At 43.2% G+C, this 26,629-nt stretch overlaps 1 protein-coding gene across 6 annotated transcripts in view; it reads right to left on the bottom strand.

Moving 5' to 3' along the window:
* Positions 1–26,629, bottom strand: part of ENOX1 (ecto-NOX disulfide-thiol exchanger 1) — a 494,661-nt gene that overhangs the window by 434,335 nt on the left and 33,697 nt on the right. Inside the window, exon 1 of one of the 6 annotated variants that reach the window (XM_054014062.1) lies at positions 10,392–10,409. The exons of the other annotated variants lie outside the window; for them this stretch is intronic. The gene's annotated coding sequence lies outside the window, so the exon portion shown is untranslated. Of the gene's footprint in view, positions 1–10,391; positions 10,410–26,629 lie in introns of those variants that run through there. 6 annotated transcript variants of the gene reach the window in all.

Here is a 26,629-nt window from a genome sequence, read left to right on the forward strand (position 1 = left end):
GTTGGGGGAATCAGCTTCCACAGAACTGCTACAGGCTGACCTTGTACAGGTGGGAGGAACAGGGTAGGGACTGATAAGAGCTTTGGTCACAAATCACTGCCCCTTACTCTGAGCTCATGGTAAACTTATTGTCTATTTTGGTCAATTACACGGTCAAAGGATTTTAAAAATTGTAAATTTCATGATTTCAGCTATTTAAATCTGAAGTTTCACAATATTGTAATTGGAGGGGTCCTGCCCCAAAAAAGGAGTTGGGGGGGAGGGTTGTGGTACTGCTACCCTTACTTCTGTGCTGCTGCTGGCGGCAGTGCTGCTTTCCGAGCTGGGCAGCTGGAGAGCGGCAGCTGCTGGCTGGGAGACCAGCTCTGAAGGCAGAGTCACTGCCAGCAACAGTGCAGAAGTAAGGATGGCATGGCATGATATTGCCACCCTTACTTCTGCACTGCAGCTGGTGAGGCGCTGCCTTCACAGCTGGGCGCCCGGCCAACAGCCGCTGCTCTCCAGCTGCTCAGCTCTGAAGGCAGCGCAGAAGTAAGGGTGGCAATACTGCAAAAACTTCTAAAATAATCTTGTGTACCCCCTGCAAATCCCTTTTGGGTCAGGACTCCCAATTTGAAAAATACTGGTCTCCCTTATGAAATCTGTATAGTATAGGGTAAAAGCACACAAAAGACCAGATTTCATGGGGGGAGACCAGATTTCATGGTCCGTGATGCGTTTTTCATGGTCATGAATTTGGTAGGGCCCTGCTCATAACTGAACCAATAATAATGGGTGGGGAAGAGATTTTGACTAAAGCGGAGTTAAGCCAATGGAGAATCTAGCCCTCAATTTTCTAATGTAGAGATTAGGGCTGTCAAATAATCGCATTTAACTCACATGATTAACTCAAAAAATGAATCGCGATTAATCGCACTTATAACAATTGAACACCAATGGGAATTTATTAAATATTTTTTGATGTTTTTCTACATTTTATCTGGCATGTAAATACCTTGCAACGCTGGCTACAAAAGTGCCATGTGAACACCTGTTCTCACTTTCTGGTGATATTGTAAATAAGAAGCAGGCAGCATTATCTCCCGTCAATGTAAACAAATTTGTTCATCTAGCAATTGGCAGAATAAGAAGTAGGACTGAGTGGCTTGTCGTCTCTAAAGTTTCATATTGTTTTATTTTTGAATGCAGTTTATTTGTACATAATTCTACATTTGTAAGTTCAACTTTCATGATAAAGAGATTGCACTACAGTATTTGTATGAGGTGAACTGAAAAATAATTTTTTTTTGTTTTTTACAGTGCAAATATTTGTAATCAAAATAAATATAAAGTGAGCACTGTACACTTTGTATTGTGTTGTAATTGAAATTAATATGTTTGAGAATGTAGTAAACATACAAAAATATTTAAAATAAATGGTATTCTATTGTTTAACAGCGTGATTAATCGTTATTAATTTTTTCAATCGCTTAACAGCCCTAGTAGAGATCCATTCAGTTTTAAGGGTTAGTTTCAAGACATCTTTATTTAGAAGGAACAACGAGGAAGAACAACAGTGTAACTACAATTCAAACATTACACAATTATTATTTATACAATATTTCTGTTTTCCCCAGTGTTAAAATCTGTGGTTATTACAGGTAGTCATGTGAATCTATTTACATATAGTATGTATATATAGACACTATTTATTATAATCAGCACACAAAACGCAGTTAGGATTCAAATGGTTTACAAGCACAGAAGTCAGAAAATTCCTTCACTTTTCTCACAGTAACCACAACTCACCCTCTGACACATGGAGTAGAAGCTATGAAAAGTAAAAAAAAATTGTCAACTGTTTCCACTTTTACTAAATATAATTTCCAAAGTTGTCTACCATTCCAAGTATGGAAAAAATATCCCACCAGGTGTTGGTAAGTGCTAATTTTTTTTATCGCAACCACCATATGTGGTTTTAGTTTTGCTGAAAGAGTCCAAACTCTGCTTGGATGGCCTGTAAAAATTTCAAAAGGGTACCAGATCCCACTGGCCATCATTGCTGCATGTATCAAATACTGATCCTGAAATGAATCTGTGTACCAAACTGACAGATGCTTAATAGATGAGGATGCAAATGTCACCATTAAAGTTTAATCCAGTCCTTAATGGCCAAGGACAGCATGGTGGCAGGACAGCACAGCTTTAATAATGTTTGAAATAGATGTCACATTTTTCACAGCTTGCCTCCCAACAAACCTTTCCCAAAAATCTCACCTGGTCTTAATAAATCGTTCTGGAAAAATTTAGTCCAAGCTTTTTGGAAGAACCTTTGGGAAAAAAAATCAGTTAAAGCTTTACACGGTGAAGAAAGAGGACTCTCTGCCTGGAGAGTCTGATCAAAAAGATTCTTGTAGTAATAGGATCAATATTTCACAGAGCTGTTTATAAAATTCTACAGGGGACTGATTTATCCATATTTTTCCCTGTGTTAAAGTTTTAATGGCCTCCAGGATTTACATCTCAAATTGGCAAATAACTTCTTTGTCATCCTTCTTTAGTCTCAGTTATTCACCCCACTTCAAATAGTCCCGGATAATCTTTCTAGATTTATATGATAATTTATATGAATCCATTTAAAGATACTGAAATGCCTCTCTTTTCCCTCCCCAGGAACAGTCTCTCTGGCAGCTGTATATATTGTGGAGACTGTATTTTCAGCTTTCTTAGAGGGAATGAAGTTAATGAACTGAATCAACATCTTCTACATAGTTGAAATTAACCCCCACACAGGGCCCTACATGCCACGTAAGCCCTACTTAAGCCTTTACCGTGCAATTTAAGTGGTGCTAAGGGCCTTGGAGGAGGCCTCTGCATTCAGCTGAACTTCTTATTATCATAGCAACAAGGCCTGACTCTGTACATAAGAAGTGTTGTGTCAATAGCAATTAACTCTCAAGTACTTTTTCTTTCCTGTCCCACTACAGTTTTTTCACCTAGGAAATACTGTCCTGGAATAGTTTGTGAATTGCTTTTAACTTGTTAATTTTGCCTGCAATTCTCTGTATTTTCTTTTTTCTTCCTTTTATATTTTTAGCCACCTGGTGTAATTTGTCAACTAACCTCTTCACATCGGGTTAAATAATCCTAGCTCTGTTGCAGCAGAGTTCAGTGCAGCTGAGTGGAGGGAAGAGACAAAGGTGGCTCTAAATGACCTTTCCATTACCAATACCCAATCCTGAGGCTGATCCAGCCTCCAGTGCAATCTGGAGTGGCTAAAGGCTGCTCTAACTAGTGCCAGCTTGTAATACGCTTTAAGGGCCATTACATGCTAGCAAGGATCACCAGTGCTGAGTGTGCTCCAGCTTTACACAGATTCTATTCTGTGTAGGTTTTTGTACCGCGTTCATCACTATAGTATATGACCACCTTCCAGTAGCACATTAACCAATGTGACTTATCTATGTCATGTGTTTTTTTTTCTAATCCTCCCTCCAGGAGGAGAAGCATGTTTTGTCTTAATAGAGATTTTTTTTAAACATACAAAGAGCCCATATGCTTGCGGGGGAGAATGGGAGGAAGAGAATGGGACAGGAGAGGCTGGCATACAGCCAATATCGCCAGCTGATGATTCCCCCACACTGTGGAAATCTTCAGCTTCCTATTCATGGCTCGTTATAAGAGATCCTTTTGCATTGCTCCTGCAGCACAAAATAGACCTTAGTGCGGATCAGAACCTGGCCCATAACCTTTACAACATCTCCTACCAATCCCGGGGAGCAAGGAGACAATAGAGTAGGCTCTATAAATGACAGAAGAACCTTGTTAATTCCATTTTACATAAAATGCAATTATTCTCTCACACGTCCATACAATACTCCAGCATCTTCCCTCACTTTTCATCACAGACTTAACAACAGCGAGGTTCCCTATTACTATTTTGCTTACAAATTACACAATAGTACATTACTATTATAGTATGAAGTACCCTAAATTAAAACTGACATTTGTCAAAATAAATGAAGGGCACTATGATGCTTAATTTTCTCTTTTAAATATGGAGATTATCCCTCATCATTAACTCTCAAAGTTATGCCATCAGCAGTGATCTACTAATGTTTAAGTTGAATTCGACTTTGAAATATTTTTCTTCATTAATTTGTAGCCAAAACTCCTAATTGGGAATGACCTCATTTGAAACATTAGCTAGGTATTTGTAAACATACTATAACTAGTATCAGACAGGACATACTGCCTTCATCTTTACCGGTCCAGATCTATGATTATATTATGATGTGTCAAATAACTCAGGGATAATCTTGCACCAAGATTCCACTATTTTTTTTTAATTTCAAGATTAAGACGCTCTATGACAAAATTAGCTTCCTAGAATTAAATTGGGCCATCCATAACAGAAAGTCTCCTCAAGGTTTGTAAGTGTATCTAATCATAGAATCATAGAATATCAGGGTTGGAAGGGACCTCAGGAGGTCATCTAGTCCAACCCCCTGCTCAAAGCAGGACCAATTCCCAACTAAATCATCCCAGCCAGGGCTTTGTCAGGCCTGACCTTAAAAACCTCTAACAAAGGCGATTCCACCACCTCCCTAGGTAACCCATTCCAGTGCTTCAACAACCCTCCTAGTGAAAAAGTTTTTTCTAATATCCAACCTAAACCTCCCCCACTGGAACTTGAGACCATTACTCCTTGTTCTGTCATCTGCTACTACTGAGAACAGTCTAGATCCATCCTCTTTGGAACTCCCCTTTCAGGTAGTTGAAAGCAGCTATCAAATCCCCCCTCATTCTTCTCTTCTGGAGACTAAACAATCCCAGTTCCCTCAGCCTCTCATCATAAGTCATGTGCTCCAGACCCCTAATAATTTTTGTTGCCCTCCGTTGGACTCTTTCCAATTTTTCCACATCCTTCTTGTAGTGTGGGGCCCAAAACTGGACACAGTATTCCAGATGAGGCTTCACCAATGTCGAATAAAGGGGAACGATCACGTTCCTCGATCTGCTGGCAATGCCCCTACTTATACAGCCCAAAATGCTGTTAGCCTTCTTGGCAACAAGAGCACACTGTTGACTCATATCCAGCTTCTCGTCCACTGTAACCCCTAGGTCTTTTTCTGCAGAACTGCTTCCTAGCCATTCAGTCCCTAGTCTGTAAGAGTGCATGGGATTCTTCCATTCTAAGTGCAGGACTCTGCACTTGTCCTTGTTGAACCTCATCAGGTTTCTTTTGGCCCAATCCTCTAATTTGTCTAGGTCCCTCTGTATCCTATCCCTATCCACCAGCATATCTACCACTCCTCCCAGTTTAGTATCATCTGCAAACTTTCTGAAAGTGCAGTCCACGCCATCCTCCAGATCATCAATGAAGATATTGAACAAAACTGGTCCCAGGACTGACCCTTGGGGCACTCCGCTTGAAACCGGCTGCCAACTAGACATGGAGCCATTGATCACTACCCGTTAAAGCCCGACGATCTAGCCAGCTTTCTATCCACCTTATAGTCCATTCATCCAACCCATACTTCTTTAATTTGCCGGCAAGAATACTGTGGGAGAACGTATCAAAAGCTTTGCTAAAGTCAAGGAATAACACATCCACTGCTTTCCCCTCATCCACAGACCCAGTTATCTCCTCATAGAAGGCAATTAGGTTAGTCAGGCATGACTTGCTCTTGGAGAATCCATGCCGACTGTTCCTGATCCCTTTCCTCTCCTCTAAGTGCTTCAGAACTGATTCCTTGAGGACCTGCTCCATGATTTTTCCAGGGACTGAGGGGAGGCTGACTGGCCTGTAGTTCCCCGAATCCTCCTCCTTCCCTTTTTTAAAGATGGGCACTACATTAGCCTTTTTCCGGTCATCTGGGACCTCCCCCGATCGCCATGAGTTTTCAAAGATAATGGCCAATGGCTCTGCAATCACATCCGCCAACTCCTTTAGCACCCTCAGATGCAGCGCATCCGGCCCCATGGACTTGTGCTCATCCAGTTTTTGTAAATAGCCCCGAACCACTTCTTTCTCCATAGAGGGCTGGTCACCTCCTCCCCATACTGTGCTGCCCAGTGCAGCAGTTTGGGAGCTGACCTTGTTCGTGAAGACACAGGCAAAAAAAAATACCATGTGCTTTATATAAATTCTGACCTGAACACTCAGTTCTCTTGTAGATATAGAGCCAGCTAGTATAAACTGGCACAGCTATTAACTTCAGTGGAGCAATCCCAATTTACATCAAGTGAGGATCTAGAACCTATCACTCGGGCTGCAGATTTGTCACAGTGGGAAAAATGTCATGGATACCATGATTTTCCCATGTGTCTGTGACTTGGCTTTGTGTCCTGTGGCTCTTGTCCCATAGGGCTGGGCCCAGCTTTCCGCTCCAGGCGCTACCACCTTGCACATGGGGTCACAGCGCCACTCAGTTTTGGCAGCACTGCAACCCCATGCACAAGATCTCAATGAGGCCAAACCAGGCAATGCCAGGTCCCAAATCCATGAGTGGGGAGCGGGCCCAGCCCCCCGGGACAGGAGCCGAGGAGCTACCACTGTGTGGTGAGTGTGGGGTGGGGCTTGCCCTCTAACCTCTCCTTCAGGGCCCTTCCTCATTTGTCATTTTTGTAAAAATCAAGTTCATGAAACCTGTGACCTTCACTAAATTTACAGTGACTGCTCTGATTTTTTAATTAAAACAACCCTGAGACAAATCTGCAGCCCTACCTATAACTGAGTGAAATCCACACATCCTCTCTTTCTTCCCTGAGCACCCCTTGAAGCCTCAGGGACCACATTTTTCCATTTCCCTGCTCCCTAAATTCTTAAATCTTGCATAGCAGCCATCACCATTCAAGTCAAGGAGGAACAGGTGCCACTCCCTATGAGGTCCATCAACTCTGCTTCCAAAGTGGACAGATAATATAAAGGCTGAATGATGCAAAGGGTTTCTTCCTGCCACTGTAGTATTTGCCTTCCCTATAAACTCACCTGCATGAATGCATACTTGATTTCTTTTCCTCAAATCCAGATGCAAGAACAAAATAAAGAGCTACTCACATAATATCCCATTCTTATACTTCTCTTGTGCCTTTAGCTTAATTTGTGTCGTATGAAATGTTAGATCCTGTAGCTTCTGTCATTAAGACTTAAAGATCAGACAGGTTCTAGCTTAGTGTTATGCTGCAAAGAAACTTTTAATCCACCCATGAAAAACTTTTCCTACCCATTCAATTTTCTGCTGGATTTGTATGGTATGTTGATGCAGATGATCTGATTAGTTTGCTTAAAGTTAACTCTCAATAAACATTAAATCAGCTCTTCCCAGTATCATTGTACTTTGGGAATATAAAACTAGCACTGTAGTAACCTCTACTAGCACAACCATAAAGTAGGAACATTTTTGTAAAGGTCACCGGAATACGTATTTACTAGCCTAGTAATATGTTCTGCACATTTTAAATTCTAATACAAGGTTATTTCAAGTGCATGCTTAACTTGTAGGGTGGGCTGCGGCTAACTCCCTCAAGTTGTTTTTCTATTTGACTTCATAAAGGTATAATCAGGGCTAGCTCTAGGCACCAGCAAAGCAAGCAGTTGCTTGGGGCAGCAGATTTGCAAAGGGTGCAAGAATCCAGCATGGTAGCTGAGAATCAACAAGGGGCCCTGGGAGCTGTAGTTCCTTGGTTAGCTCCGTGCCTATAGAGCGAGCCCTGGAGCAGGGAAAGAACTACATTTCCCAGCAGTCCCTTGGCCACTAGCAACAGGAAAGGGTGTGGGAAAGGCATCTGGAACTGAAATCTGCAGCTTGCTGTGAATGGTAGGAACAGAGCCAATTCTAGGTTTTTTGCCGCCTCCCCCTCCAGCCCTGGGCTCCCCCCTCCCGCCCACACCCCCTGCTGCCCCAGTTCTGGCCCCCACATGCAACCTCCTGCTGCCCCAGCCCTGGGCTCTTCCCCTCCTCCCCCCCGCATCCCCGGCCACCCCAGCTCTGGCCCCTATCCGCACCTCCTGCCATCCCAGCCCTGGGCTCTCCCCCGCCCACACCCCCTGCAGCCCCAGCTCTGGCCCCCACCTGCACCTCCTGCTGCCCCAGCCCTGGGCTCTCCCCCAAAGAAGGAATTGGGGGACTAAATGGACGGTGCACCTCTCTATCTGAAGCCTAGCAAGGGAGGTATGTGGGTCCGACTAGAATTTAACATGAAAAGTAAAGGAGGGGAGGCTCTGGACCTGGGCAGCTTTAGATACAATACCAGGCACTTAGGAGGATTTCCACTTCTGAACCATGGAAGCAGAAATTGACTTTTCCTCTCCAGATATACCTAATATTCAGAAAGGGAATCTAGCACCTGCCTTCCAGATTTGAACACCCTCAAAATTCAGGAGTGCTCAAGCTCAATTTGGGCAGCTGTTACTTCATTTCCCCCAAATCAAATATACTGATCCACTGTAACTTGCTGTAGAAAAAGTAGAATAAATTGAGCAAGAAATGCTTCCCAGTGGTTATTAGGACTGGAATTGCTATTTTCAACAGCCATTGCTTTTTTTTTTTTTTTTTTAAAGTTTTAGTTTTATTTGTTTAAAAGGAAGACCGTGATAGTGCATTCCCCATAGAAACAAAGAATGGAACAAAAGAATAATAAAGGCACCTCAACTTTTCCTCATTTATGTAGGACAGTCTTATAATATGCATCCAGATATCCTCCAGTCACACAAGCTGAAAATTGTTCCACTTTACTGCAGTTCTGTAACCATATGGGAACCAATCCTGTCTGTGTTCTGTGCACATCCAAAATTCCTGCTGAATGACCCGCCCTGGGAGTGAGTTACCAGTGACCCAGGGATGGGGCACAGGAGGGTGCAGTTTGGGGGGGGGGGAGGAGGAGAGAGCCCAGGGCTGGGGTGGGGGGCAGCCAAAACATTTTTTGCTTGGGGCAGCAAAAAACCTAGAGCTGGCCCTGGGTATAACTCACCCCTGTAAAAACAGTATTCCCCAGGCACCATGTAGTTCTCTGATAGGGCCACCTTCTTCTTGACAGTGCTCATGCTACTACTATTAGGCAACTCCTAGGAGGACTTTCAAAAGTAGCTACAGACGAATTGCTTCAGCCATCAGTTCTGCTGTTCTTTAAGGCAATCTCCAAGTACAGTGTGTGTCCTAAGTTTCTACAATGCTGATAATACGTTTCTTCATTTATGTTCTCTCGTTTAAGCCTTTGTTGAGGTTGCTTCTGAATCAGACCAATACCACAGTGATGAGTCGCATATATGGCTAGATAGATTAGATAGCATTGACTAGTATAAACAACTCATACATCAGAGAGGTCTGCAGCACCTTCCAAAATGGAAAGCAAACATAGCATGAAAACAACAGTTAAGTCACTAAGAAATAATCATGAGTTAATGGTAGCAAATTGAGAGAATGTCTTCTAGTGTTGCTATTGTTGGGCTTTGTTTGTTGGTTAGGGTTTTTTTTATGCCAACTGACAAAATACAGTTAGTGTTTCTGGTTTATAAATCTGAGTGCACCACAGAAATTCAGACGGAGCTTTTACATAGTTGTACAAGTATGAGGTAGGCATATAGTACATGTACTTCATAACATATAATGCATTTCAGTAGATACTGCATATATACACACACACCAAAAATATTCTCTGCAAAACAACGTCTGACACTGAAAATTTACTACTTCTGCATTACAACTGTGCACATCCCTTTAAAAGATGCCAAACACATCTCAAATCTCAGAAAATAGTTGTGAAATAGAAAACGAGCCCCCTACTTTTAATACCATTTCAAATAAATTCACCTCCAAGTAACTGACAGATTCCCAACTATTAAACACTTAAAAGCTAATAGAAGCAGCAAAGAGACAAGAGAATCCAGTGTCTACAATTTCATACACTATTAATTTAAAAAATTCTTACCCAGATTAATTCTCATTAGTTGCCAACTTGGCAGGTCCTTCTGACACCAAGCAGTTTAATATCTGTTCAAGGACCTTGCAAGAACAAGCATATATCTTAAGATCTGATTTTTGTCTGCCTGCAGTTAAAGAGCAGACAATACAGCAGGGGTAGAAAAGTCCCATGGCACACGTGCCGAAGGTGGCACGTGAGCTGATTTTCAGTGGCACTCACACTGCCCGGGTCCTGGCCACCAGTCCAGGGGGGGTTTGCATTTTAATTTAATTTTAAATGAAGCTTCTTAAACATTTTAAAAACCTTATTTACTTTACATACAACAATAGTTTAGTTATATATTATAGACTTATAGAAAGAGACCTTCTAAAAACGTTAAAATGTATTACTGGCACGCGAAACCTTAAATTAGAGTGAATAAATGAAGACTCGGCACACCACTTCTGAAAGGTTGCCGACCCCTGCAATACAGTCTTTAACTTTACCTTGCTATTCCAGTTTTAATAATCCAGTCTTACGCATGTGTATATATGTAGATCTTCTTTCTTCACTGTCACAGTGTATTGAATATGTCACAGCTTGAGCCCAGGTCACTAAGCAGGGACAGCATACATTACTAACATAAATTACATTTTCCTGCACAAGGGCATGCATGCAGAGTAAGAGACAGCACACACTTAATTGGCTGTGTAAGTCTACAGAAGTCTTTCAGTTTAACTCTTTGCCTCATGGAATAGATTTTGTCTAATACAAATACTGGGAGGCTTCCCGGCTTTCCAGTCAGCCTGATGTTTTTTCCTTCTTGTTGACTTTTCTATATATTAATAGCAAGGGCAAGGGGCAGGGTAAACATGACAAGGGTCTAAATGAAGGAAAGACATAAGTGTGGAGCAACAATTCATATCCAAGTAATAAGAACAGCAACAAAAAGCTTACAGGTTTCTACTCTCTCCAGATTATAGTAGCAAACCAAAAAATCTAGCACAGAGCACAAGCATTTGAAACAATAGACTAAACTCTGAACTGAAGTCAATTGGGTTGCCAGGGGTATAAGTCACTGTCTAATTTAGCCTGCCTCTAACAAAGATCACACACATACAATGTGTCATTCTGAAACATTCACAGTAGAATTAATTTCAAATGAACAATGCATAAGCACCACACTCAAGTGCCTGGGGTTGCACATGTGTATCACCAGCATTTATAAACAAACTAAAACAAGGAAGAGACTGTTTTAGTCTCCCTCCATTTGTTTGGAAGCTCCAGATATAACCTTAAGGCAAATTTCTCTCAAACACAGCAGCGTTTCTCTCTGGGAAATTATTTTCATTCCATTAAGCACTGGTGTTAGGTGTAAAATATGTAAGCCAAATTAATAACAGAAAACAAATGGAAATCAATGGTATATGTTCTCAAAACTGGCTAATATTTTTGGAGTAGCAAGATGTGGAAGAAAGAACGGAAACTGATATTCATTTTCGTGAAATAAAGTCCTTTGGCAATTTTTGAAATACGTTTAGCAAACTGCTATAATACACAAGATAAATCAAGCTAGGGAGTGGTTAAACATATTGGCAAGCATATTGTCTAGGAAAAAGAGGTGACCTTTACAAATAGTTATATGGATAGAAGATAGATTTACTGACCAGCCCAAAATACTTTTGTCATACATAAGAAAACATGACAGTAATAATGTAATCAATAAAACACACTGCAGTGTTTACAAAAGTGAAATAAACAGTAAAATGTATACTGTTTATTTTAACAGGGTGTTTTCTTTAAAATAAAGAAGAATGAAAACAGGAGACAAAACTGTTTAATAGCAGAATTCTACACTATTAAAATCGAAGAGGGGAAAAAAGCATGCTGAGACATTTTAAAAAGCAGGAAACCAGAAAAAAAACTACATCCAAGTATTAATAGTCTGACACAAGTCCACAACAGCAAGCAAATTCAGAGTTAGGGATGAAAATTATGTCTGACATTCTGTCCTTAACTCACCCTGTTGTGCCTAAGGACTACAGCATGCATAATATGCAAGAACACCCATTATTCTTTTTGGACACCGATGTAATATCCAAAAACAAGATGAGCCGAGGGCTAATTATCAGACCTAATTTTCAACTGTAACTTCTGGGTCTAAGCAAGACTGTGACTGTTCACTTCAACTACTTTTTGTGGCTACTTTTTTCCCTAACTCCTCATAAGAGAAGGTTTGATTTTTTGATTGATTTTTTGATTTACTTGGTCTTTCAGTAAAAAAAAATCATAGTCCACTGATACTACGGTTTATTTTTTATCTACTGCTACCACCAGTTTGATTATGGGGACCCTGGAAAGGAACTGAGGTGCCTTTCAGAAGGTAGAAAATATCATGAGCTATCCATTTAGCCACTTGCTCATAGATTATTCTCTCCTTTCTGATTTACTGTTTTGATTAGATTAAGAGACATTCTGGGTTCCTTTCTTGATAATACTAGGGAAATATTTCACTACAAGTGGAATTATTTCCTTCTATTCCAGCTGCAAGCTGCAGACAAGAGAAACTTTATGGTAGCAAAGTGCAGCTGGCAAACCTAAAAAGTTCCACGATTTTCGAAGGGAAGTAATTTCTCCTGGGTTCTCATTTCTGACTTTTTAGATTCCAACTCTAATAGATCACTGTCCTCAAGAAAAAAAGAGAACTCTAAATTGGAAGATCTGGAGGAGTCTACTGCATTTCCTGGTAGCCTCTTTTTTTAAAAAAAGTCATCCGAAATTTCTAGGGGTTTCTCTTTAGGTACGGCCCCTGTGAGGGTTTGCGTCATTGAACAGATTTAATTCATTATGGCTCAAGAACTCTCTTCAGGTATCTCCATTCCTCTACTATCCCAATGCCTTGCAAAACTATCAGTGAACAGATCACATCTTTCTCTTTCTCTCTCACTCACACACACTCACAGAGCAAAGGCAGAATGTGAGAGTGTGCATTAGTGTGAACAGACTAAGTAAAAAAAAAAAGGTGGTGTTTGTATTTTGCTGTAAATTCACCATAATTCATTTCATCCTTGTCTGTTCCGTCTCTTCTGGATATGAGTTTCGGATTCCTGGATTAGTTTCCAAGAAAGCCCTATCACCTGCACATACAAATTTTACAGTTGACGGTAAAAGCTTGACAGTTCCACTTTTCCAGTGAAATATAGCTGTTATAGGAAGTCATGATCAGTGAGACCCTAGCTCCAGAAACGAAGCAAGAATCAGAGAAAAAATCCTAGGCAAAACATATTTTGGAAGAGTGAAAAAAAGCAGAATAGGATTGAAAAAAAAAAAGGAGGTTACAATCTCATTCCAACATGTGAAAAATTATGCTTCCATTGGTATTTCCAGGAGCTCTGTACACTAATCCCTGCATATCATAGAGCAGGCCACTTTATCTCCCCCCCCACCCCCGCCTCGCTTCTCTTATTTCATTGTCCTCTTCCTTTCTGCTCCAGATCTCCACATTTCCCCCCTTATCTCCATTGTCTATGGTAATCTATGAAACCATCAGCTTTGTTTCTAGCTTTCCTATTTCTTTTTTCCCCTCTACCCTCAACCTTTTAAAAAAAAAAAAATGCTACCAGAACACCCAAACCTGCAACCAAGAGGATTTCTGGTTCAGTTTGAAAAATGGAACCATTGATAGTAGCAACTCTCTGTTGAAGTTAATAGCACTTTCCTGGGGGCAGGAGGGGGGAAAATCACCTTTTTAGAAGTAAATTTGCAGCAATTAATAAGATTAATGGGCAATACCATAATGTAATAGTTACAACAGCTGTTAAAATAGAGTATCACATATTAAACCCTCTTATTCACCATGCAAATTTACTAACCAAAACACTGATTGTTAAGAAGTGCCAGCATATTTAAGCTGTGAGTTTTTGCTGCTGTCACACTACTCCATTGCCTAAAAATGCATGAATAAATGGGAGTGTATGCTGTAAAAGGACTGACTGTGTGTGGTATTTCTCATATGATCAATTTCATGCCATCAATAGACCTTGGTTCTTTTCCACTTTCTTCTTCTAGGTCTGTTAGAAGAAGGCATACTCCCAATTCAGGAAGCTATCCTTTAGATATACTATAACTCTAAATTTTTACTTCATGTAAGGGATTGAATGCTCATAAGTAAGGCCCCAAACATGCAAACTCTTATGCACATGCTTTATTTTAAGCATGGGAGCAGTCTGACTTCAGAGGAACTACTTCCATGTTTAAAGTTAAGCACATCTGCAAGTAACTGCAAGATTGGGACCTAAGTAGGATTGCTAACCCTCCAGGATTTTCCTGGAGTCTCCAGGAATTAAAGATTAATCTTTAATTACAGATTATGTAATGTGATGCAACCTCCAGGAATATGTCTTACCAAAATTGGCAACCCTATACCTAAGGCAGCATTTCCAGGATGATCTTGGATGATTAGGTTTGGACCTCGGGAAGTATTTTTATGTTTATTTTAAGGTCATATATCCTTGAAAAAAAGGTTTTAAAATAAAATGATACAGAGCCCAACAACACAAGCACATACACCACTATAACATGACTAAAAGCTAAGGAAATAGAATATAGCAAATGCATAAGAAGAATGAAGGGGGAAAATCATGCAGGAAAAGAAGTTATTTTAATTACTGTTTATTTCTATCCCCTCTTGCTGTATACACATGGCAATGAAAATAGATTGCAAATTGCCTACTAAAGAAAGATGTATCAAAAGATGTTTACCACACTGTTTAATGACCCATACTCAATGACATGTATAGCAAAGTAATGTTTTCATTAACTCATTTACAAATAGCTTCATAATAATAATAATAATCCTTTAATTCCATTTCATCTGAGAGTTTTGAGAAATATAAAGTAGGTGAGGACATATGGGCCAACCAAGATGACAAACTACACATGCATGAAAATTAACTTCTTAAAAGGTCCTCTGCTTAAGTTACTTTTATTTATTTATTTTTCAGGATTCAAAAGTGTTCATTATGGGCTGAATCCAAAGTCTACTGAGGTCAACTGGAGTATTTCTACCTGCACTTTGAATTAGACTCTATACCTCTAAGTGCATGTTCAGATTCATATACATCTCTATGGTTGGACACCTTCGTTGCAACAGTGGCCAGAAATATCTTTTTTCCCCATCTCTATAAGACAGGATTTCACCTGCTTCCCTCAGAGGCAGATCCTGACCACAGTGATCCATTCCTTTGTCACTTCTACAAAGAGTGCTGCAATGTTCCCTATTTCCAGCTTTCTACATACAGTGGAAACTGCAACTTATAAAACATGCAGCCACATGTCTCCAAAGTGGACCCATCAGTTGAGGGGTAGAGGAGGGAAAATAATCATACTAGTGCTGTGTGCATTAAACCAGCTCCCAATCTAGTACTGGATGAAATTTGAGGGCTATGATCTGACTATCTAAAAAAACCCTATTCTCTTTACACAACTTTAAGAATCCCATTATCAACAGGGATAATGCAGTTTGAAGAACACAGGCCCACGTTGGCTAGATGTGCACTCCTACTGCAGGTGGTCAGGAGGGATGAGTGCATGTATTCCCTTCTTTAAAAGACAATGCAACCAATCCGTTTGCAGAGGCCTTACCATAATAGAAACAAAACGAAAACCTCATAATTGGCAAGCAACACATCTCTCCCTTAAGAAACACAATCTATGCAATACATTTCCTCCATGGGTGGGGTAGAGGAAACATGGTCCTTCTATGACTACGGCAGAGTCTAATTCTTGTATGTGGTATCTAGAAACTATGGTGACTGGCACAATAAAAACACTTATGTTGCAGAGATGCATGAGAAATCAGTGGCCTGTGAGGAATTTATGGTCTGACTCACCGTTCAGTATAAAGTCCCTTGAATTGAAACCAGAAAGAACATGAAGCTAGAGTAATCTACTGATCTCTACAGCTGATCCCACAAAGTAACCAAGCTGTCATATTCTGGACCAAACTGAAGTTTCCAAGTGGCCTAGAAGTATAGCCCCATGAGCAGCCCATTGCAGCAATCCAATCTGGACATGACAAAATGGATAACTGTGGTAAGGACCACATCCAAAAGAAATGTTCATAGTCATTGCACAGATGAAAATGTGCACTCTTTACCACTAAAGCCATATATAAAATCAGGAGTCCAAAAAATAAACTTTGAATGCCAACCCCCTTAAGAAAGCGTGGACAAATTTTCAAAAGCTGGAGATGGCAGGTGCTGAAGAAGAGAAAAGATATATCTTCGCCAAACATTGTAGTTGTTTCCAGAATCCAACCATCAGCATCTTCAAATTATCTGGACTGAGTTCTGTCAGTTTACCTAGGTCCAAATCTCTATCTCCCTCAAGCACTGGACAGTTACCATCTGGATCTAATGAAAAGAAGGCAGACTGGCATATCATCAGCATACCAATAGCACCATAGCCCCAAACCATGATTTGCTCCAGCTCCCTTACAGAGACATTAAACAGCAGTGGTGACAGAACAGAACCTACCTAGCAGAACTGCTCAAGATAAAAATATCTTAGTATGGATAATTATTCAACTTCACCTTCTGGGATCCCTCTGAGAGGAAGGAACAGACACTCAAAAATATTCCTTTCCACCCATGTCAGGATCAGCAATCAGTTCAACAAAGAGCACTGTCAAAGGCATTGTGTATGTATAAACAGCTTTTGAGTAAACATGGACAAATGACCTTTATCCATTTCTAGGAGGGGTTCATCAACCAACAAGAGCAATGCTATCTGTGTGTCATACACAGACCTGAGCCAGGTCAACAGGGAATAAAGAAATCTGAGATCTTAGATACTGCCAGTCGACTCTGTGTCACTTTCTGTGTCCTTGTCCAAAGAGGGCAGGTTAGAGCAAGGGAACATTTTGATTCTGACATTTGATGCCTCATATGTTTGTTTATTGAGGAACACTAATAAGCAGTAAAAAAACGAAGAAAAACCCCACCAAAAAAAAAAAAAAGATTTGTAGAAGGGTTTGTAAGTGTCTCTGAAGCTCCTACTAGCCCAGGGGTCGGGAACCTCTGGCACACGGCTCAATAGGGTAAGCACCCTGGCGGGCCGGGCCAGTTTGTTTACCTGTCGCGTCAGCAGGTTCAGCCGATTGCGGCTCCCGCTGGCCGCGGTTCGCCGTCCCAGGCCAATGGGGACTGTGGGAAGCGGCGCGGGCCGAGGGATGTGCTGGCCACTGCTTCCCGCTGCCCCATTGGCCTGGGACGGCAAACCGCAGCCAGTGGGAGCCGTGATCGGCCGAACCTGCCCACGCGGCAGATAAACAAACTGGTCCGGCCCGCCAGGGTGCTTACCCTGGCGAGCCGCGTGCCAGAGGTTGCCGACCCCTTTACTAGCCCAAAGATGGGGTCTGTTGCACTTAGTTTCACTCCTTATTTAAACCATCTCAGACTAACTCTGCAGATCTTAGTTAATAGCAAGACATGGCTCAGGCTACCTGAAATAAACGTGAAGTCTGAGAACTTCTTTGATTGCAAGAAACAGAGAAAAAACTTAAATTTGTGTAACTGTAATACCCAATGACCGAAGCTGGCTGGGGGCAATCCAGAGCTGTGGTCAAGAGGACAGAGGCCCTGGCCAGGAATGCTGGATAAACCTTTTTTCAAGATCCTGGTGGATATAATTCTGAAGAGCAGCTAATTTGGGCTCTGACACAGAGTATATTCGGCCAAACAGAATCTTGCTCCAGATTGTAAGTCAACCAGATGGTCATATTGCTGGTGAGGGGGCAGTGTGTCTGTGCTTTGTTCTCTGAAGACATGTGAACATTTCCGGTACTTCGCGGGAAGAGTGATGGCTGACCCTCGCAGCAGAGAAGCCTGCTCTGTTGCCTGAGCATCTTTCTCTGTTTCTGAGCCCAGGCAAGGGTTCAAGTTTGGAAGTCAGGAGGCAGTTGTCCCAGCAGAATTCAGAGTTAAATGTCATGATGGGCTGTCACCAGGAGATATGTGGGTCGTTTTGCCAGTCAGGGAATTTCAAGTATCAAAGGGAAATGTGGGGAACCAGATCAGCCTGAACTTGAGGAGCTTATGGTACTCCTAAACCATCACGATGGGACTACAGGCAAGCAGTGATCAATCAACTGTCTTGACTAGATCAGGGTGGCCTTAGGTATGGGCAGGCCAAGTACCTGAGCCACAGTAGCATCCACAAAACTATCACCTGCCCCAACGTCCATAGACTTCTTGTAGGGGAAGTACCTGTCCGGAAACCCAAAGGCAGAGTTACAGCTGGAGTTGTAGATGCAGGGACAGTTTCAAGGTGCTGGGCCAGGTGCACGGCATGGGTTGATGGAAGGGCCTTCATGGGGTTTTCCCAGTATTCCCCAGGCTCAACCCCCTTACTGAGGCTGGGCACGATCATTTTTTTGGAGCTGGCTGTTCGGGCACTTGATAAGACAAAAGGACACCATATACGACTGGTGCCACCACAGTAAAAGCATAAATTTTCTCACCATCAGCATTCCTGTCCACATGGGTCCAGCAGAATCCATGCTGAATCCACTTGCATGGGCTCAGGTGAGGGGACCTTCACAGGGTTTTCAGACAGTGTCTGGACGCAGGATAGAATTCCTCTTTTGTTAGGTCATCGCTCCTTAAGTCGTGTGTTGATTCGGATGCAACGCTCAAGAAATGCATCTAAGCTCATCTTTTATTTTCTCACTGAGACCAAGACCAAATTGGTGCAGCTGGGCTGGTCTATTCCTAGCAATAGCTGCCACAAGGCATTGGAAATGGGCTAGAGTCTTTGTAAGGCCACCTCCACAGTTCAACCCCGGTGAGGATCATCAAAAATTGTCGCAAAGGTCCTCAGAAATGTGTGCCAGCTGGCCAGTACAGGATGATCCCGCTCTAGCAGAGGGAACACCCAGTCCAGAGCCTCTCCTGTTCAAAAGGCTGATGACCAATCCCACCTTTGCTTGGTCTATCTTTTAATCTGGGAGCAATAGCAGGAAATAGAGCCGGCACTGGTTGATGAAACCTCAGAACTTGCTACAGGTCCCATCATAGTGTTCTGATAAAGGTACAGTAGATTTGGGTTCAGAAGGTGACGCGAGATGCTGGGCCAGAAAAGGCATCACCTTCAGGGGGGAGGGATAGCTCAGTGGTTTGAGCATTGGCCTGCTAAACCCAGGATTGTGAGTTCAATCCTTGAGGGGGCCACTTGGGGATCTGGGGCAAAATCAGTACTTGGTCCTGCTAGTGAAGGCAGGGGGCTGGACTCGATGACCTTTCAAGGTCCCTTCCAGTTCTAGGAGATGGGATATCTCTATTAATTAATTATTATATTATTATTATTATCACCACTTGCAGTTTTTTGATCTGTCCCCAAAGGATGCCATTTTTTGCCTAAAGCTGATCCAGCATAGCCTACAAGACTTAGTTTTCCGTATGTACATGAGCTAGCTGCTTCTGGGGGCTCAGCACCCCCTGAGACACTGCTGATGCCAGGCCTGGGGGGTTTGTAGCCTTTTAGGGTAGGATAAACCTAGGAGGACTGAAGCAGGTCTGAGCAAACTGTCATGGCCAATGGCTGAAGCAGGGTAGGTACGTCCAGTGCTGTGGTCAAGTGGTACGTGGTGGGGCTGGTAGCTGGGAGGCCAGTCGATATTAAAGGCAGCCCAGGGCAATTGTCAGAGTTCTCGCAGGGGTCAGTAGCTGGAAGATCCAATCCAAAGCGGCTGTGTTGGTGGGATAGAGAGGCAGAGTCAGGCAAAACAGCAGGGCAGCAAGGCAAGGCAGTTTAGGCAGCAACCAGTGGGCAATGGCCTCAGACAGTTTCCTCTTCTGGTTGGGGTCTTTATATAGTCCAGGTATCCAACGGGAATGCTGTTTGCCCAGCCAATCAGGGGCTTGGGGTATAGCTGCTGTGGAGCTGTGATTCAGCATTACCGCCAGGGTGTGGAGACTAGGGATGCCATCTACAAACCTGGCAGGATGTGCTCAATACCAGGGTCCGAACAATAACAGCCTGTGGGTGGACACTAGCTTAACTGGAAATTTCATAAATTATCTATTTGTCTCTAATGTGCCATACATTTTTATGGCATCATATACATAAGTACGAAGGCCTAGAAAATAATCTCATTTAAAAAAATCAGATTAGCATAATAGGAATGGGGAAAAGTGTTGCAGAGGCACTCAGGAGCAATGCAAAAGAGCACCTAAGCCCCTCCAGACCACACAGGAGCATCACTGATTGGCTCAGAAGAGTGCCCTCAGCCAGAAGGTATGTTATAACAACAGATACTGTGGGCTCAGGGGGTGAGGTGAGATTTTTATGTCCTTAGAGGCATGGAAGACCAGTTTAAAAAAAAAAAGGCAAAATATTAAAAGTTTTCTAAGATCCATACTATTTGGTTCAAGATGCAGGTATGTTAACTTCAATAACTGAAACATGCAACTCATTTACCATTATTAAGTTAAAATAGACTCATAGACATTAAGACCAGAACTAGCAGTACAAGTATGCTGGTACGCTGTGGTACGCCATACCAGCAAGTTGTTTATAGCCGGTAGGGCGTACCGGAAAGACAGCAGCAGCCCCGCCGGAGGAGAGGGCTGGAGAGCGGGGCTGGGAGTTCTGCTCCTTTCCCCGCTGGTGAAAAGTGCAGAATGCCTGCAGCTCCTCCGGCAGCTGTACCGCCCCCAGCCCTGTTCTGCTGCTGCAGTAGTACACAGATGGAGATGCAGCTCCGTGGAAGGGCATGGTGCGGGGGTGGGGGCTCTGTTCCTTTCCCCGCTGCAGTTCCCGGCCGGGAAGGCTCTCCCGGGAACTGCAGCGGAGAAAGGAGCAGAATGCCGGCAGCTCTTCTGGCACGGCTGTACCGCCCCCAGCCCCACCCCCCGGAGGGGCTGCTGTACAGATGGAGGAGATGCAGCTGCATCAAAGGGCAGGGGGTGGGGGGCAGTGCTCAGGGCGGTACAACCACGCTAGAGGAACTCACCCAGGAGCCAGCATCCCACGCTGGCAGCGTCTCCTCTCTCCTGTCTGGGCCAGGGTCTGTACAACGTAGAGTGACATTTGTTGTGGAGTTACCTAGTGGAAATGTAGATGCTTTAGCTTTCTGGAGGCTGAGTTCGAATCATGCTGCTGGGATTGTGAATTTAGCCAGCTGAAAGGAGCTGGCTTGGCAACCCTGCCCTTGCTTGAGTGGTTTTGTTCTTTCCTCTCCAACTGTAAAAGCCTGTTCCCATTGAACTCAATAGCAAAACTCCTTTTGATCTCAACGGGAACAGGATTTGGCCTCAAGAGATCAAAGAATGTGATTTTGATCAATTGCTTATCTGTCCAGAGACAGTTCTCATGCATGTTCTGCCAGGCTGATTTTGATTGCCCCTCCTGAATGTCATGCTGAGGAAAATAATAAAACAATTTGGGCTGTAGTTCTATCAACGTGCACATGGCACACAGTTCTATGCCTCTTTTCCATCAAACCCAGATGGCTCAGCATCTTTGCTTTCCTAGTGCCTGGCAGAGAGCAATACTTAGATAAAGGCAAGCTGGTAGAAGCTTAGTTTGGACATAATGGCAGGGCCACCTGGGGGGGGGGGGCAAGTGGGGCAATTTGCCCCAGGCCCTGGGCCCTGCAGGGGCCCCATGAGCCTTGGCCCGGCGGCGGTCCAGGTCTTCGGCGGGGGGGGGGGGGGGTCCTTCAGTGCTGCCGAAGAGGCAGAGCGACTGAAGGGCCCCCCGCCACCGAAATTCCCCACGAGACGTGGCCCGGCGGTGGTCCGGGTCTTCAGCGGCATTTTGGCGTCGGGGGGCCCTTCAGTCGCTCCAGGTCTTCGGCGGCATTTTGGTGTCGGGTCCTTCAGTGCTGCCGAAGACGCGGAGTGACTGAAGGCTCCCCCACCGCCAAAATGCCGCTGAAGACCCAGACCGCCGCTGGGTGAGTACAAGCGCCGCAGCTCCCCCGCTTTGCCCCAGGGGCCCTGAATCCTCTGGGCGGCCCTGCATAATGGAGGCATTGATAGTGTGATTGTCCTTCCTATCCTTCTTTCATTTAAGAAGTTTTCTATTTGGAGTGCTGCTGGATCCTCAATGACATCTGGAAGTACAGGTGGCACCAGGGGCCCAAAGTATCATTTTACAACTGCATCTGTTTAGACATTTATTCTTAGAGCTAGATCTTACCTGAGAAATGTCTCTCAACCAGTGAGCTTGCCATGGCAGTTCATATCAACGGAAAAAAAAATGCTTGAGCTTACAGATCCAAGATTCAAACCACTGGGCAGTGGTGACTGTGCATTTAATGTGAACAACCCTCAACTCCAGAATTAGCTCCCCCAGCTGTTCTAACAGAGAAAATAACTCAAGTAGGAGACTATGATCAACAGTCATGACACTCTCTGCTTGATACAAAATACAGCCGGACCTTATTTTGAGCCAGATTCTGCCATCCTTTCTCTTGTTGAATAATACTATACTCCAAGAGAAGTACCTCATTAGAGCTATTCATGGAGTAAAGTACTACTCAGCAAATGTGAAAGTGGCAGAATCTGATTTTTTTGGTTCTATGCTGAGAAATGAATACATGCATCTGTTGCTCTACCTGGTCAAATGAAACCTGTTTACCTGAATGTTCTTTATGTTCCTGAAATGTTTTGGATAAGAGATATAATTAAAATTCTTTGGAAGGGAAAAGATTTCATTCTTTTTCATATAGGCTAAAGGAACAAATAAAAGTTTAAATTCATGAAACTATATGTGTCTCATCATGGAAAGGAGACGTTTTGATTCCTTACTTAATTGGATTTTGCTGAGCATCTGAAATCAGTTGAGACTTTGGTCAACTGAACATCCAAAGTCACTTCCAAAAGCATTCATAGCCCTGAGCGGATACAAATTTCTATCCGCAGATGCGGATATCCGCGGATAGAAATCCATATCCACTTCACCATAGCAGGGCTCTCCAGAACTGCTGCAGGGAGAGGAGCAGAACACGGGGCCGCTGGGCAGCCCCATAGCAGCTGCGTCTCCTCCGTCTGTGTACTACAGCAGCAGCAGGAGGCCAGGCTGGGGAGGCGAGGCTGGGAAAGGAGCAGAGATCTGAGCCCTGTCCCCTGCCCTTCCATGCACAGAGCTGCATCTTCGTCCTTCCTTCTGCTCCTTTCCCCGCTGCGGTTCCTGGGACAGCCCTGTTCCGAAGTCTCTGGTGCAGCAGGAGGAGGACAGAGTTTCGTCTCCCTGAGGTAACATGGGATGGATCATGGGGAGGGGACAGGGAGAGCGTGGCGGCCCCGGGCTGGGGGTGGGGCAGTGAGGAGTCACATGGAGGGTCATGTGGGGAGGTCTCGTGCCTCCCCTCTTTAGCTGGTCCTCCCCCGTACTGGTAAGAAATGAATTTTACTTGCACCACTAGCCAGAACTGATCATCTAGTCTGATTTCCTGCACATTGCAGGCCACAGAACCTCACCCACCAACTCCTGTAATAGACCCCTAACCTCTGGCTGAGTTACTGAAGTCCTCAAATCGTGATTTAAAGACTTCATGTTACAGAGAATCCACCATTTAGACTAGTTTAAACCTGCAAGCGACATGTCCCAGGCTGCAGAGGAAGGTGAAAAGCCCCCAGGGTCTCTGCCAATCTGACTGCGGGGAAAATTCTTTCCTGACCTCAAATATGGTGAGCAGTTGAACCTGGAGAATGTGGGCAAGACCCACCAGCCAGACACCTGGAAAAGAATTCTCTGTAATAACTCAAAGCCCTCCCATCTAGTGTTCCATCACCAGCCATTGGAGATATTTGCTTCTAGCAATCGCAGATCAGCTACATGCCACTGTAGGCAGTCTCATAATATCATCCCCTCCATAAATTTATCAAGATAAGTGTTGAAGCCAGTTAGGTCTTTTGCTTCCACTGCTACCCTTAGAAGGCTGTCCAAGACCTTCACTCCTTTTATGGTTAGTAACCTTCACCTAATTTCAAGCCTAAATTTGTTGATGGCCAGTTTATAGCCATTTGTTCTTGCATCCACATTGGTGCTTACTTAAATAACTTCTCTCCATCCCTGGTACTTATCCCTCTGATGTATTTATAGAGAGCAATCATCTCTCTCCTCATCCTTCTTTTGGTTAGGCTAAACAAGCCAAGCTCTTTGAGTCTCCTTTCATAAGGTAAGTTTTCCATTCCTCAGATCATCCTACTAGCCCTTCTCGGCACCTGTTCCAGTTTGAATTCATCTTTCTTAAACATGGGAAACCAGAATCATACACAGTATTCCAGAAGAGTTCTCACCAGTACATTGCATAATGGTACTAACACTTCCCTAGCTCCTCTGGAAATACCTTGCCTGATGCCTCCTAGGACTGCATTAGCCTTTTTACGGCCGCATCACATTGGTGGCTCATAGTCATCCTGTGATCAATCAATACACCCAGGTCTCTCTCTCCTATGTCACTTCCAACTTATAGCAAAAATCTTGTTGTAGTCACTAAGTGCATGACCTTGCACTTTACACTATTAAATTTCATCCCATTTCTATTCTTCCAGTTTTCAAGGGTATCCAAATCTTCTTGTAGGATATTCTGATCCTCCTCAGTATTGGCAATACTTCCCAACTTTGTGACATCTGCAAATTTTATTAGCACAGTCCCATTTTTTGTGCCAAGGTCATTAATGAAAATGTTAAATAAGATTGGTCCCAAGACCAATCCCTGAGGAATCTCACTAGTAACCTCCCTCCAACCGGACAGTTCCTCTTTCAGTATGACCCGTTGTAGTCTTCCTTTTAACCAGTTCCTTTTTCACCTTTCAATTCTCATATTAATCGCCTTCCTTTCCAATTTAATTAATAATTTCCCATGTGGAACTGTATCAAATGCCTTACTGAAATCCAAGTAGATAAAATTGACTGAATTTCCTTTGTCTAAAAAGCCAGTTATCTTCTCAGAGATCAGGTTGGTCTGGCACAATCTACCTTTTATAAAACCATGTTGTATTTTACCTCAATTACATTTACCTGTATTTCCTTAACTACTTCATCTTTCAAAATTTGTTCCAAGACATTACATACAATTGAGGTCAAACTAACAGGCCTGTAATGTCCCCGATCACTTTTCCCCCCTTTCTTAAAAATAGGTACTAGGTCAGCAATCCTCCAGTCATAGGGTATGACCCCCAAGTTTACAGATTCATTAAAAATCCCTGCTATTGGTCTTGCAATTTCATGTGCCAGTTCCTTTAATATTCTTGGAGGAGCTTATCCAGGCCTCCTGATTTGGTCCCAGTAAGCTGTTTGAGTTGGACTTCCATCTCAGATGTAGTAATTTCTACTTCCATAGCCTTATTTCCATTAGCCACCGTGCCACTACCCCTAATATCCTCACTACCCTTATTAAAAACTGACGCATAGTATTCACGTAGGTCAGGGGTCGGCAATCTCTGGCACGTGGCTCGCCAGGGTAAGCACCCTGGCGGGCCAGGCCAGTTTGTTTACCTGCCGAGTCTGCTGGTTCGGTGAATCACGGCTCCCACTGGCTGTGGTTCGCCGCTCCAGGACAATGGGGACGGCAGGAAGCAGCGGCTAGCACATCCCTCGGCCCACACCGCTTCCCGCAGCCCCCATTGGCCTGGAGCCACGATCGGCTGAACCTGCGGACGCGGCAGGTAAACAAACTGGCCAAGCCTGCCAGAGTGCTTACCCTAGTGAGCCACGTGCCAGAGGTTGCCAACCCCTGATGTAGGTGTTGGCCATGCCTAGATTATCTTTAATCTCCACCCCATCTTCAATGCATAGCAGTCGCACTTCTTCTTTCCTTGTTTTCTTTTTATTTATATGGCTATAGAACCGTTTACTATTGGTTATAATTTCTTTTGAAAGATCCAACTCTGCTTGACTTTTTGACAGTTCTCATGTTTTCCCTACAATTTCTGACCTCCAAGTGGTAACTTTCCTCAATGATTCATCCCATCTTCCATTCCGTATAGGCCTTCTGCTTTCTCTTAATTACCTTCTTTGAGAGGCTTGCTCATTCAGTTTGGTCTGCAACTCTTCCCTATGATTTTTTTCCCCTTGCTTGGATACAGGCTTCAGAGAGCTTTGGCAACTTTGACTTAAAGTAATTCCAAGCCTCCTCCACATCCAGATACTTAAGTTCTTCAGTCCAGTCCATTTCCCTAAGTGATTAGCTTAATTTTTTTATGTTTGCTCTTTTGAAACCTAATTGTAGATGTATTTTTGATTATTATTCCATTTACTTTCTACTGAATTAGCTCATGATCAGTTAAATCAAGGTTGTCCCCTACAACCAGTTTTTCCATGAGGTTCTCACTACTCACCAATACTAAATCTAAAATGGCATCATCTCTTGTTGATTCAGTGACTATTTGTCAGCTATCACATCAAGGACAATCTGGGGCCTACTGTTATTAGTAGCATTTGTCTTCCAATCTATATCTCCTGTAATCACACAATTCTCAGCAGTATTTATTTTATTAAAAATATTAAAGATGTCTCTATCCATATCCAGATCAGATCATGGGGGTCCGTAGCACTCCACGCACTATTATACAGTATTCTGCTTTCACCCTTTATGGAACAATCAACTCTTGCCAAGAATATGAGACAGAGACCTAAACAAGATACATTTAGCACTGACCTTGAACCCAACCTAAAGCTTGTAACCACTCTCCTTGGTGCTTAACTGCCTAAGGAATGTGATGAGTCAAAG

The sequence above is a fragment of the Malaclemys terrapin genome, chromosome 1, assembly GCF_027887155.1.
Source record: "Malaclemys terrapin pileata isolate rMalTer1 chromosome 1, rMalTer1.hap1, whole genome shotgun sequence".
Taxonomy (NCBI): Eukaryota; Metazoa; Chordata; order Testudines; family Emydidae; genus Malaclemys; species Malaclemys terrapin.